A 12,667-nucleotide genomic window follows, 5' to 3' on the forward strand; every position below is an offset into this window, starting at 1 on the left:
TTCAAACACAGGTAAACTGAAAATAAAAAGTAAAAAAAGATATACCATGTACACATTAATCAGAAAAAGAAAGAGAACAGTAGTAGCAATAACAAAGATTTCAAAGCAAAGAAAATTACCAGAGACAAAATGAGATATTATATAACAATAAAAGGATCAATCCACTTAGGAAGCACAACATACTAAAAGCTAAGCCACAGATAAAGCTAAAACTGATAAAACTGAAGTGAAAATTAGAATAACCTACAAATACCATTCAAAACTTCAGCACCACCCCTACTCCCATCCCCAGTAACTGATAGAGTTATGAGGCAGAAAAATCACAAAATCATGGGAAATCTAAACAGTACAGTCAATCAAGAGGATCTAATTAACATATCAAATATACAACCCACATCAACAGAATACATTTTTCTCATTTGCCCATTGAACACTGACCAAATATACATAAACAAACAAAGTGTACTCTAAAACAAAACTTGATGGCCAGGCATGGTGGCATATGCCTGTAATCCCAGTGACTAGTGAGGCTGAGGCAGGAGGATTAGAAGTTCCTGACCAGCCTGGGCACTAAAAGGTTTGGGGTTACAGCTCAGTGACAGAGCACTTGGATTACAGGTGTGTGCCACCTTCTCCAGCTTAGTAAACTTCTAAAGGGGAATTAACACCTAGTTTACACACTGTCCTTCAAGTAATGGAAGAGGAGGTAAAATTTCTCCTCATTCAGTACAAAACCCAAGAAGGACATTACATGAAAAGAAAACCACAAACATCTATCTTAAACTTAGAAACAAATTCTTAAATAGAATATTAGCAAACCTTTTGGCACATAAGAATAATTATATGCCAAGAACAATTGGGATTTATTCCAGGTTAGTGAGGTTTAAGGATTTGCATCTAAATCTTGGAGAGATGTTTGTTTATAGTTATCTGCTTTTGAGAAATAGGGATCTAATTTCATTCTTCTTTTCACCAATGTATGTTTCTGGCACCCTTGTCAAGAATCAGATGACTGTTGCTGTGTGGGTTTGTCTCTGTGTCCTTTGGCTATTCCATTGAGCTACATATCTGTTTTAATGCCAGTACTGTTATATTGTTTTGTTTTTTACTATCGATCTGTAATATAATTTGTGCCTCCAGCTTTGCTCTTTTTGCTCAGGATCACTTTGGCTATTCTAATTCTTATTCTTCGATACCAATTTTAGGATTTTTCTTTTTCTAGTTCTGTGACGTATGTCATTGCTATTTTGATGTCTCTTGCATTGAATTTGTAGATTGCTTTCAGTAATATGCTCATTCTAATTATATTAATTCTGCCTATCCGTGAACATGGTATGTCTTTTCATCTGCTAGCATCTTCTTCAATTTCTTTTTTAAATGTCTTATAATTTCCTTGTAAAAGTCTTTCTCTTCCTTAGTTAGATTTTTTTCCCTAAGTGTTTTTTTTAACTATTGTGATTCTTTTCCTAATTTCTTTCTGAGCAGAAGAATCAAATTGTTTTAAGATGGAAAGATTTGAATAAAAATTTCACCAAAGAATATATGAAAGTTCCTAATTAGCACATAAAAAATGATCCATGTCATTAGTCATTAGGAAAATGAAAATTAAAACCAGAATTAAATGCCATTGCACTGCCACTAGAATTGTGTGTTAGTTTTCTGTGTGTTAGTTGGCCTCTAGACTGGTGTTTTCCATGACAAAATGCCATAGATGCGTGTCTTAAACAAAAGTAATTTATTTCTCACAGTTCTGAAGACTGTAAATCCAAGATCAAGGTGTCCGCAGGTTTAGGTTTTTCTGATGCTTTTCTCCTTGGCTCATAGATGGCTGCCTTCTCTGTATGTCCTAATCTCTTTATATAAGGACATCAATTGGATTGGATTAGGACACCCCATAAACAGACTAATTTTAAGTTAATTGCCTCTTTAGAGCCTTATCTCCCAAAACAGTCACATTCTGTTGTACTGGTGTAGGACTTCAACATATGAATGGGGGTAGGGCACAACTCAGTCATCCTGTGGTTATTCATACATAGAATTCTCCTACAATAGAAAGGAACACTTTACCAACACATACTATGAAATGGATGAGTCTCAAAAATATTATGCTAAAGGAAAAGAAACCAGATGCAAAGACCTCATATTGCATGATTCAATTTATATGAAATATCCAGAAAAGACAAACCTATAGAGACAGAAAGTATATTAGTAGTTGCCTGGAACTGGGTTGAGCAAGAGATGGTGGCTGAATGAAAATGCTCTTACTGGGATGATGTGAATGTTCTAAAGTTGGGTTGTGGTGGTAAGACAGAGTTCACACACAGGGAGCTGGGGATTCTCCACCTGGACCTACCACATTGCAGTCAGGATCTCTGAACTTCAACAATGAGACCTTTTGGAAGTCAATGGTACCCTACAGATATCAGAGAACAAATATCAGACTGGAATTGTGTGGCCTGCAGGCATGGAGATGGTTGTGAAGATGAGAAAAGAAGTGAAGAGAAACCAAGTTTAGGTCATGTGAAAACTTATCAGACTGAAGTCAAAAAAGGGCACTAAAGATGTGCTATTAAAAAACAAAAGATGGATGGGCTGGGGATGTGGCTCAAGCGATTACGCAATCGCCTGGCATGCACGTAGCTCTGGGTTCGATCCTCAACACCATATAAAAATAAAATAGAGATATTGTGTCCACCTAAAACTAAAAAATAAATATTAAAAAAAGATGGCCACAGTGGTTTACTTGAAGAAATCCGTGCCATGAAGGAATTAAAACTTAATACAGTAACTAAATCTGCTCTTAGTGATGATATTGATTTTGAAAAAATCTGCAAAAAGAAGACTTATCAACTATTAGTGTAGGATGACTTTTTCTCACTGAGTTTCAGTAGCACCACTGAAAAGGATTTTTAAGCCAAATTCTATTGCCTCTGATAGAGCAATTGCCAGGTTGACAATACACTCTCTTTTGAAGAAAAAAAAATAGATGTGCTAAAAGCTTCTGTCCAAGCCTTTAAAGATGCAAGACAAAATGCTACCCAAGTTGACTTTTCAAAAAATACTTCAGAAGAAAATCACTTTAAAGATACCTTATGTTCAAATGATGATACAGGGAAATTACAGCATGAAGAAATTACCACCAGTGATCAAAAAGTGAAAGAAGCCAAAATACTGGCCAAGAAATCAATAAATACTTCAAAAGAAAAAAATAACCAAGGTGGAACATGGATCCAAAACAGTGAACATTACAGATTCTCTGTCCAAGCCTTTGGGAAAGGATTCTGTAGTTCTTTGAGAACCTGAGCGGACACCTGCTGAAACAAATATGAAAACATTAAGTCAAAACAAACAAACAAACAAAAAGGGTCTGGTAGCTCAGTTAGCAGTAACAGTGATAGCAAAGAACAATTATATGAAGAGAAAAGGGAGTATTTTGGTGAACAGCACAGAAGAAAGCTTCTACAGACAGTCTTCCAGTCTGAGATAGTGACAGCAGTGAGGACTTCCTCATTGGGAAAGCCAGGTGGACACCAAGGAAGGAAAGTAGTTTCCAATCTTCAGCTAAGGAACAAAAGCCCCTCCAGCAAGTGTTTCCCAGGGAAGATACACATGAAGCCCATTGGAATATAAGAAGTGACAAAAATACACCGAGTACAGAAGCCAGAAAGTTAGAATCAGTGTTTCTCCACTCTTTATCTGGATCTAAAATCTCTAGAAGGAATTATAGACAACAAGCTCCAAAGAACAAAACCCCAAATTTTCTGGAAAACAAACCTCAGATTGAGAATTAGTTTTAAAAGAGGTGTGAAGAACAGCCATCTAAAATTGCTGTGTTTCGGGGGGGGGGGGATTACATTTGATTAATTAGAGCTTCTTTTTGGACATGGATTTCTATCTAAAGTTATTTTTCTGTTCCCCCCTGTCCCTGCGGGATATATTTTTTAACTAGATTTTTATTGTACCTAATATCTGAGTAAGTGTTATTGGAGGGATTATAGAAGGTTAAGTGAGAGTTTAAGTTGTGTTTATAAGTGTCTTTCAGAAATCAAGTACATACTTAAATTCATTTTTTGTAGTCCTCCTTGGATTATTTCTTCCATAAAAATTTGGGAATTATAGCAATCTTAGGATTTCTCATTTGTTCATATCATGAAGCGTATTTCACTGGTCCAACTTTTTTTATTTGTATTGAAAATAAATGTCCCGGTGTATTTTAAATATCAATAGAAAAATTTGAGGAACTCATTTAAAAATAGATTACCTTTGTTAGAAGTTATTCTTTTTTTCTTGTCTCTCTTTTTTTTATTTGCTCTAATTAGTCATACATGCAAATAGAATACACTTTGACAAATCTGATGTAAATGGAGTATAATTTCTCATTCTTCTGGTTGTACATGATGTAGAATCATACCAGTCACATAGCCATATATGTACATAGGGTAATAATGTCTGATTCATTCTACTATCCTTCCTCCTCCCATAAGAAGTTATTCTTTTGAGCAAAACAAAAGCAGTTACTTTAATATGGTTGTACAGAAAATAAATTACATAAATAAATATTGATTTTTATTATAGTCCTAAAAGAGTTTGACTGTGGAGATGGTGAACAGCTTTGTAAATTTATAAAGTTATTAATCCATACATTCATAACAGATGAATATCCTGTATATTATACCTCAATAAAAACTTTAAATATAGTTAGATGAACATCATTCCAAGTATCTTTTCCTCTGCATGTATAAAATGTAAACAATAGATATCCTTTTAAAATGTACTTACATGAATGCTGTTTTTAGATTTAAAAAAAAACTGGCTTGACTTTAACAGAAGAAAAGGAAATTGAAGTGAAACTGGAGGAATTTTTAAACTTCAAATCTTTCATTTTGAGGTATATTACTTCTTAAAGGAACTCTCTCAGATTATGAAATAAAAACAAAGGAAAAATTTGAGCAACCCTCGTCATTGTGCTTTAAAACCTCAGGGTTCAAATGGACTTCCTGGTATAAAATCATAAATGCTACCACTCATACTTCCATTAATATTACAACCCCTTGCCTCCCAGCTTAGTTTTATTTGTAAAATTAAACAAAACTCCTAGTTTATGTTTATTTTAGAAAATCTTAAAAATATCATTTTTATTCAAGGTTTTTTTCCAACCTCTGTAGGAAAAAAAAAAGAATTCTGTTGGTCATCTTTTAAAAAAAATCAAAAGCTATTCTGGTCTTTTACAAGTCTGTAGAAACAAAGTTACACTTTTTTGGGGGAGGAATTTCCCGGAGAACAGAGGTCATAGACCTCATTAAAAGTTTAGGTACATCAAAATATGAACTGGCCAACCCTTTGGACTTTTGAAATGAGCTCAAACATTGCACAATTCTTAACAAACAAAATGGCTTACATTTCAGATAAGTCTTTAGATAGCATGACGGTATGTGAATCTTAATTTCTTTACCATGAATGAAAGGAAAGCAAATAGAGAAATAATGGGTAAAGACAGAGGATAGTCAAGTTTTATATTACTGGAAACCTTATCATGCCTGAATGAGTTTGTAAATCCAACCTTTCTTTAAACAGCCAGGTCATAAATACACTGCGCTTCCTAGATCCTGTTATCAGACAAAAACATGGTTTACAAGATAGTGTCTGAATTTTTAAAAAGTATTTTTAGTAACTGTTTTTTATTTTGTTCAGTTTCCTTTTACATTGATACTCTTCTTGGAAGCTTAAATTTTGGTTTATATATCTTATTCCTTATAAATGAGAACTATTAATCCATTTACATATGTAAGTATTATTTCATCAAAGTTTATAATGTTATCTGTTTAACAATCACAATTCTCATAATTATTTGGTATCAATTTTACATTAACTCAGCTTCTCCATTCCTGAGGTCTTTATTTTTATTCATCTTTTCTTATCTGGATTTTTTTTTAAAGAGAGAGTGAGAGAGAGACAGAGAGAGAGAGAGAGAGAATTTTTTTTTAATATTTATTTTTTAGTTTTCGGCGGGCACAACATCTTTGTTTGTATGTGGTGCTGAGGATCGAACTCGGGCCGCACGCATGCCAGGCGAGCTCGCTACTGCTTGAGCCACATCCCCAGCCCTCTTATCTGGATTTTGATCATCAAAGAGCTTTTGCCAAAAATTCTTATATAGGCAAAGTTCCTTGAGTTTGTTCATGCTTATGGAAGTTGTCAGTACCTTAAAATGTCAACCACACCTTGGAATATTTTTTCTTTCAAATATTGTAGCAATTGCAACTTCTGTAGGAAAAAAATATCTTTGATATTAAATATTTCTATGGGAAAAAATGAGGACAGTCTGTGGGGCTTGTTTTAATCTCTATTTCATTTTCTCTCTTTCCCTGCTTCAGTAGATCAATATTTCTTAAAGTCTGGTACCTGGGTGATCTGCATCAATTCAATTCCATTTCTCAGGCCCTTTATATCTATTGAATTAGGAATTCAAAGTACAGAGCTCAGTACTTCATTTTAACAAACTCACCCAGTTGCTTTTCATGTACACTGAAACTTGATAACTGATTAAATATTTACTTTGTCTGCCTGAATGCTTGAGAATGTCTTGTTTGAAATTCAGGACAGAATCGAGAGCTCTCTATCAAAATTCGCTGGATTCCTTTTTCAACTCTGGCTAATTGGCTCTTCAGCTTGATGACCATCCATCCTGGGATGATTTTAATTTATGGCTATTTTCCCAGACTAGTGCCTCCTTTCACTTTCTAAACTTCTCTAGTTTAGGTGATAGGGTACATGGTCACTCTACTTATTACCAATGAGCCCAGTTGTTTTCAAAATATCTATGGCTTGGGGCAGGAGGTGTAGCTCAGTGATAGACAGTTTGCCTAGCATGTGTGAGGCTCTGGTCCAATTTCCAGCACTGAAAAAAAAATGTGACTGACCAAAATGTGAAGCCATGACAGGAGAATTCAGCTAGCATCCCATAAGGGTTTGTAGCAAAATCATGCCTGTTTTGAATTATCTTCATTTTGAGAGAGAGCTCTTGGCTCTGTATGGGGCCTTCGTAGAGACTGGACACCTACTTATCTGTTGGACACCAGCTGCTTCATTGATCCACCCAATCATAGAGTCTAGCATACCATTAATACTCCTTCATCATTTGGTGTACTGTATTTGGGATTGGGCTTGAGCAGGTCCAAAAGGTAAGCTGGACGAGCAGGTGGCTATCACTCCTGGTGTGGTATTCCCATCCCACTGTTGTCCTGCCCTCATCTATGTTTAAGCCAATACAGTGTTCCCTATGACCAGTTAAATAGAAAAAAAAGAGTCTAATTTGCACTTTTGCATGAAAGCTGGAGATGAATTTTTGTAATGCTGCAGCCCCATTAAGGGATGACCCTTCAGTAAAAGAGTAGAGATTTCCTTTGAATGGGAGGAATTTTAAGTGAGATATCTCATTGGGCATCTTGACAAAAGGAAAGATGGTCTGAGGAACAGTTTTAGAGTAATGAATGGTTAGGAAATAATGATTTGGCATGTCAGTCAAGGAAAGGAATAAGATATAATAACTTGGAAAAACTTGTCCTCTCTGGAGAAAGGTATGTGAAGGGATCTCCCAAGTCTAAGAACATTTGTATCCTATGGCTCTTTCTGCTGAGAAAGCTTTCTTTTTTAAAAAAAAAAAAAAAAAAAAAAAAGAGAGAGTGAGAGGGAGAGAGAGAGAATTTTTTTAATATTTATTTTTTAGTCTCGGCGTACACAACATCTTTGTTTGTATGTGGTGCTGAGGATCGAACCCGGGCCGCACGCATGCCAGGCGAGAGCGCTACCGCTTGAGCCACATCCCCAGCCCCGAGAAAGCTTTCTTTACCCAGGTAAACATGATAGCCCTCCTATTGGAACCCAGTGATCATTTATTCAATGCCAGTCATTCCTGTGTTAAGCCACCATGGTTACTGCATCAACTCTTCTACCTATTAAAATAATCAATCCAAGCTGTCTCTGATAACAGGATGCTTCTCATTAGTTTCATCCTGAGACGACATCATCCTTATTCAAATCACAGAAGTTCTTTCAACATCAGTATTTTCCATCTTAACCTCTGGGGTATAGAGAACAGACAACACTGTGCCTTTCAAATATTTTGGCACTACCTTCATTAATGCATCTCTCAGTGCTCTTAGGACAAGCTGTAGGGCTCAGAGGTAACAGAATAAATTCATTCTTACATTCTCATCTGCCTAAATCTTTCTACTACTTTATCTACAAGGGATTTCTAGAATTTCAACTCAGCATTGGCCAATTTTCCATCTATCAACAACAACAAAAGGAAACAACTGCATGTATGAGCATATTGGATGCAGAATCTCTGTTAAATACGCCTGTATAATAATGTAAGCTTAAATTTATTTGCATCCATCCCTGGTGCAGTACTCTTATAATTCTATACTTGGACAATAGAAATTGGTGCAATTCTGTAACTCCTGCTCCAGACAGGCCTCTTGTTCCCAAGTTTGACTTTGCCCATGGATATTGTAGGATCTGCTTCTAGTTATAGATTTGGAGGCAATGAGGGAGAGTAGAGGAGGGCAGGAGGAGAATTGGCACTCACTGGACAATTAATCACCCAAGTGGAACCACTAGAAGGTCTTCAAGCAAAGCAAGGTCACCATCAGGCAAGGGTTAAATGGGGCTGCTTCTGATGGTAACAGAAGCCCGTTGGGGTTTATAGTTAATAGATATTGGAGCCATCTGGATCCTCTTGGAGTAATCATTCCAGTTCATGGGTTCTATATCTTCCTAATTGATAGCCTGTCTGGCTACCTCCTTCACCCAGAAGTCTCAGAACAATACAGAAATCAGGTCTGTTAGAAGTAGATTGGGCTGGCTGGGTTTGTTGGTTATGGCCAGCCTAGGAAGCAGGCCTCATGCCATGCCTCTTGCTGCACATTTCAACACAGCCAAGCCCCACTGTACAGGCCTCCTAATTTCTCAGGAACCACCAAAGATCTCATAAACTCTCCCTTGCTGCTGTACCAAACATTAATCTCACCCTTGAGGAGGTTGCCACTTAAGTCTGTTGGGGCGGTGGGGTCGGGCGGTGGGAGGGGGGAGATCAACAAGACAAAATAAAAATCATGTGTGTTTGAGTTTTTCAAAATTATGTTGGAAAAACTGTTCTTCTTCTACACATTATAATCAACACAGAAGACTTCTGGGTCCCTAAAATTATAGAGGTCCTCACCAGCAAGCAAGCAATGAATTCTGCTATAGCAGACACCACCTGGTGGCCTATAATCCAAGTCCGCTCTAATGCTGTCAATATGGAGGAACCCCGGCCTTTTGGTTTTATGGAAACTTCATTGCATGTTGAAGGCTAGTAGACTGAGTGGGGAAACCCAGGAGGTCTCTCTGTTCAGATTCCTCCTTTTCTCTCTACTCGACATTTCTTCCTGCAAGGTATGGGACAGAACTTTCTGAATGGTAGTCTTGTCATCTACTATCAGACTGCCTTTCTCTGACCCACCTTAGGGAAGAAAACTTCTAGTTTTAATGACTTCCTTAGGGGAGGGAGTTATAAGCCAAGAACCATGGACAAAAGAAAATATCTATCATTACATAAAAGAAAGCAATTTAAAAAAAAAAAAAGTCTATGATAGTAGGGGAATGACCGAGAAAAACAGTTTTTTTAAAAATAGGTTTTATTTACAATGTACCTTTTAAAATATCTTAAAAGTTCTGGTTCTGGCCATGGTTGAAGGTTCCATTCCTTTCTAGCTCTCCTGGTAGCTAAAATAATACAGGGCACAGGAAGACCTGAAGATGGACAAAAGAAAGTGGACCCCAGAGACTTTGAGATTTGAGGAACTAGGTGGTAGTAAATTTGGTTTTCTTTTTACCTCCTACATATCCCAGATAGGTGCCAGAGAATTTTCAAGTGGGAACCAGCCAATAAATAGAGAAATAAATAAGTAAGTAAGTAAATAAATAAATAAATAAATAAAAGTCTTCCATTTGTATTCCTGATGACCTTCTTTGGCTCTGTTCTGGGAAGCAGTGAAGTTACTTGAAGCAGTGTGATCCTTTGCATCTTACCTGTGGGATTTGTCAGGCAGATCCAGGACAGTGTTCATTCTAGGGATAATTAATCCCCACTACAAATATTCTCAATAGTATCCCATGAATTGCTAATTTTCCAGTCTAGTTGGCGGAACAACACATTATTCTCTGTCCTGTGTGGCAGGTACGGCGTCCCTCATAACCTTATAACCTTTCAAATAATTATTTCCACAGTTCCAGGTGGTTTCCTCACACGCCTGCACTTAGTATTCTCCTGAATATTCAGTGTGTTGGGGGGCACTGGTCTCTGATGCCGCCCCCCACCAACACACACTTTTGTGCAGCTTCCTTCACTTTGGTACTTACTCCTCTGAATTCTTGTCACTTTGGTTTTCCTGGACTCCTTATCTCAGGGAGTCCACTAGGATAATTAAGTTTTCCCTCTTTTTTCATGACTAATATCTCAAACTCAGCCTTTGTATGGCTCATTTCATTTCTCTCCCATTCAGGGGCAATTGTCCTTTGATATCTGGTTTTTTGATGTCTTTAAAATCAGTTCCATGCCTTTTGTCTGCTTTTATTTGTTGATTTCTTTTTTTTTTTTTTTTCCACATAGGATGGTAAATTCAGTCCTCTTGCTACATCTTGACCAGACGCTGAAGGCGGCTTTATTTACTTTTGAAGAGGTACTCTGGGATCTGTCGTATTTGTGTCAATTAATGCCTCTAGAAGTGGAGCTCTTAAACCCATTTCAAAATAAACGATAATGCAGATTTATCATTTAAAATAGTTCAGCCTGGCGTGGTGGTGCTCATCTGTAATCCCAGAGGCTCAGGAAATTGAGGCATGAGTTCAAAGTCAGACTCAGCAAAAGCAAGGCACTAAACAACTTAGAGACCCTGTCTCTAAATAAAATACAAAAAAGGGCTGGGGATGAGGCTCAGTGGTTGAGTATCCCCAAGTTCAATTCCTGGTACCAAAAAAAAAAAAATTAAATTAGTTCTATGGAAAATATTATAAAACTTTATTGCAAGATAGTAAAAAGATCTAAATACATACAGAAATATACCATGTTTATAGGGGGAGATACTCATTATCATAAAGATGTTGACTTTTCCCTCAAGTTGGTCTATATTTTATCCATATTCATATCTAAATTCATGTACTTTTTGAGGTTTTGGTTGATTTTTTTAAATTTTCATGTCATTTTTCTCTCTTTATGATATACAGTTCTATGAGATTATGGTTTCTCAACTTTTGCACTAGTGTCATATTGGACCAGATAGTTCTTTGTTGCACGGGAAGGGATTGTTCTCTCCCTTGCAGGATGAATAGAAGTATCCCAGGCCTCTATCTATAAGATGCTAGAGCACTCTTGTTGTCGGGGTTTTTAGCCGCCACCCCCATCTCTTCCTGACCTGCGGGAGAAGCAGGGAAAGCAAGCCTTGACCAGGATGAGCCAAAAAAAGGTCGACTGGCGGCCTGCACCCAGCCCTCCCTTGATGGAGGACAATCAGACACACCAGGGAGAGGAGTCGAAGCAGAATCTCCTTTATTGAGGAAGTACACACAACTTATATACTGCACAGGAGCCAATCAGGATAAAGGTCAGAGAGGTGGAGCAAGTTCACGTGTACACCCATTTCATAGTCCATAAGGGAAGGCATGAGCTGTCCACCGGGCAGAAGAGTCCTGGACCTATCCTGGAGGCGGTTTGCCTTTTCCGTCACCACCCACAGTACCGCCTCCTGGCTGATCGCCAGGAGCCATCCCAGCCACGTGTGTGGGGCCCCAAGACTGGGAAGCGGGCAGCCATGCCCTACATCTTGTGATCACCAAAACTGTCTCCAGACATGGCAAAATCATTCTCAGATGGGAACGATCAAAATATTCAGTGACTCCACTTACACACAACACTTCCATCCTCTGAAATACTTTGCTTCTTCACTGTGGTCCACAGCTCCCTCCTCTCCAAATTCTGGCAACCACTGGCCTGTTTTACATCCTATAGTTTTGCCTTTTCCAGAATGTCATGTGAGGGGCACCACACAATATGCAGCCTTGCAGGTGTGGTGTGTTTCTCTGAGTAAAATGCATTTATGATTCCTCTATGTTGTTTTAAAAACCTAGCTTCTTCCTTTTTATTTATTCAACTATATGATTGTTCCATGGTTCATCAATTTAACTGTTGAAGAACATCTTGGTTCCTTGTAGGTTTTGGCAAGATAGATGAAATCTGCTATAAACATTTGTGAACAGCTTTTGGTGTGCACATAAATTTTCAATTCACTTGGATAAATACCTAGAAGTGAGATTTGGGGGTCATGTGGCAAAGCTGTGTTTCAGGTATGAGACAGCCTCTCTAGCTAGCCGTCTTATGGGGTTAAGAGACATACCAGAAAATTAGGAGTTAAAAAAGTCAATAGAGCCAGGTGCAGTGGTGCACACCTTTAATCCCAGTGGCTTGGGAGGCTGAGACAGGAGGAGCACAAGCTCAAGGCCAGCCTCAGCAATTTATCAAGGCCCTAAATAACTTAGTGAGACCCTGTCTCAAAATTTAAAAAACAAAATAAGAAAGGGCTAGTGGTGTAGCTCAGTAGTAAAGTGCCTTTGGGTTTAAAAAAAAAAA

General features: G+C 37.6%; 1 pseudogene; it reads left to right on the forward strand.

Annotated features, from left to right (window-relative positions):
• Nucleotides 1-2,464: 2,464 nt before the first annotated feature.
• On the forward strand, nucleotides 2,465-11,870 carry LOC143407830 (serum response factor-binding protein 1-like; annotated as a pseudogene).
• Nucleotides 11,871-12,667: the final 797 nt, after the last annotated feature.

The sequence above is a fragment of the Callospermophilus lateralis genome, chromosome 10, assembly GCF_048772815.1.
Source record: "Callospermophilus lateralis isolate mCalLat2 chromosome 10, mCalLat2.hap1, whole genome shotgun sequence".
NCBI classification, from domain to species: domain Eukaryota; kingdom Metazoa; phylum Chordata; class Mammalia; order Rodentia; family Sciuridae; genus Callospermophilus; species Callospermophilus lateralis.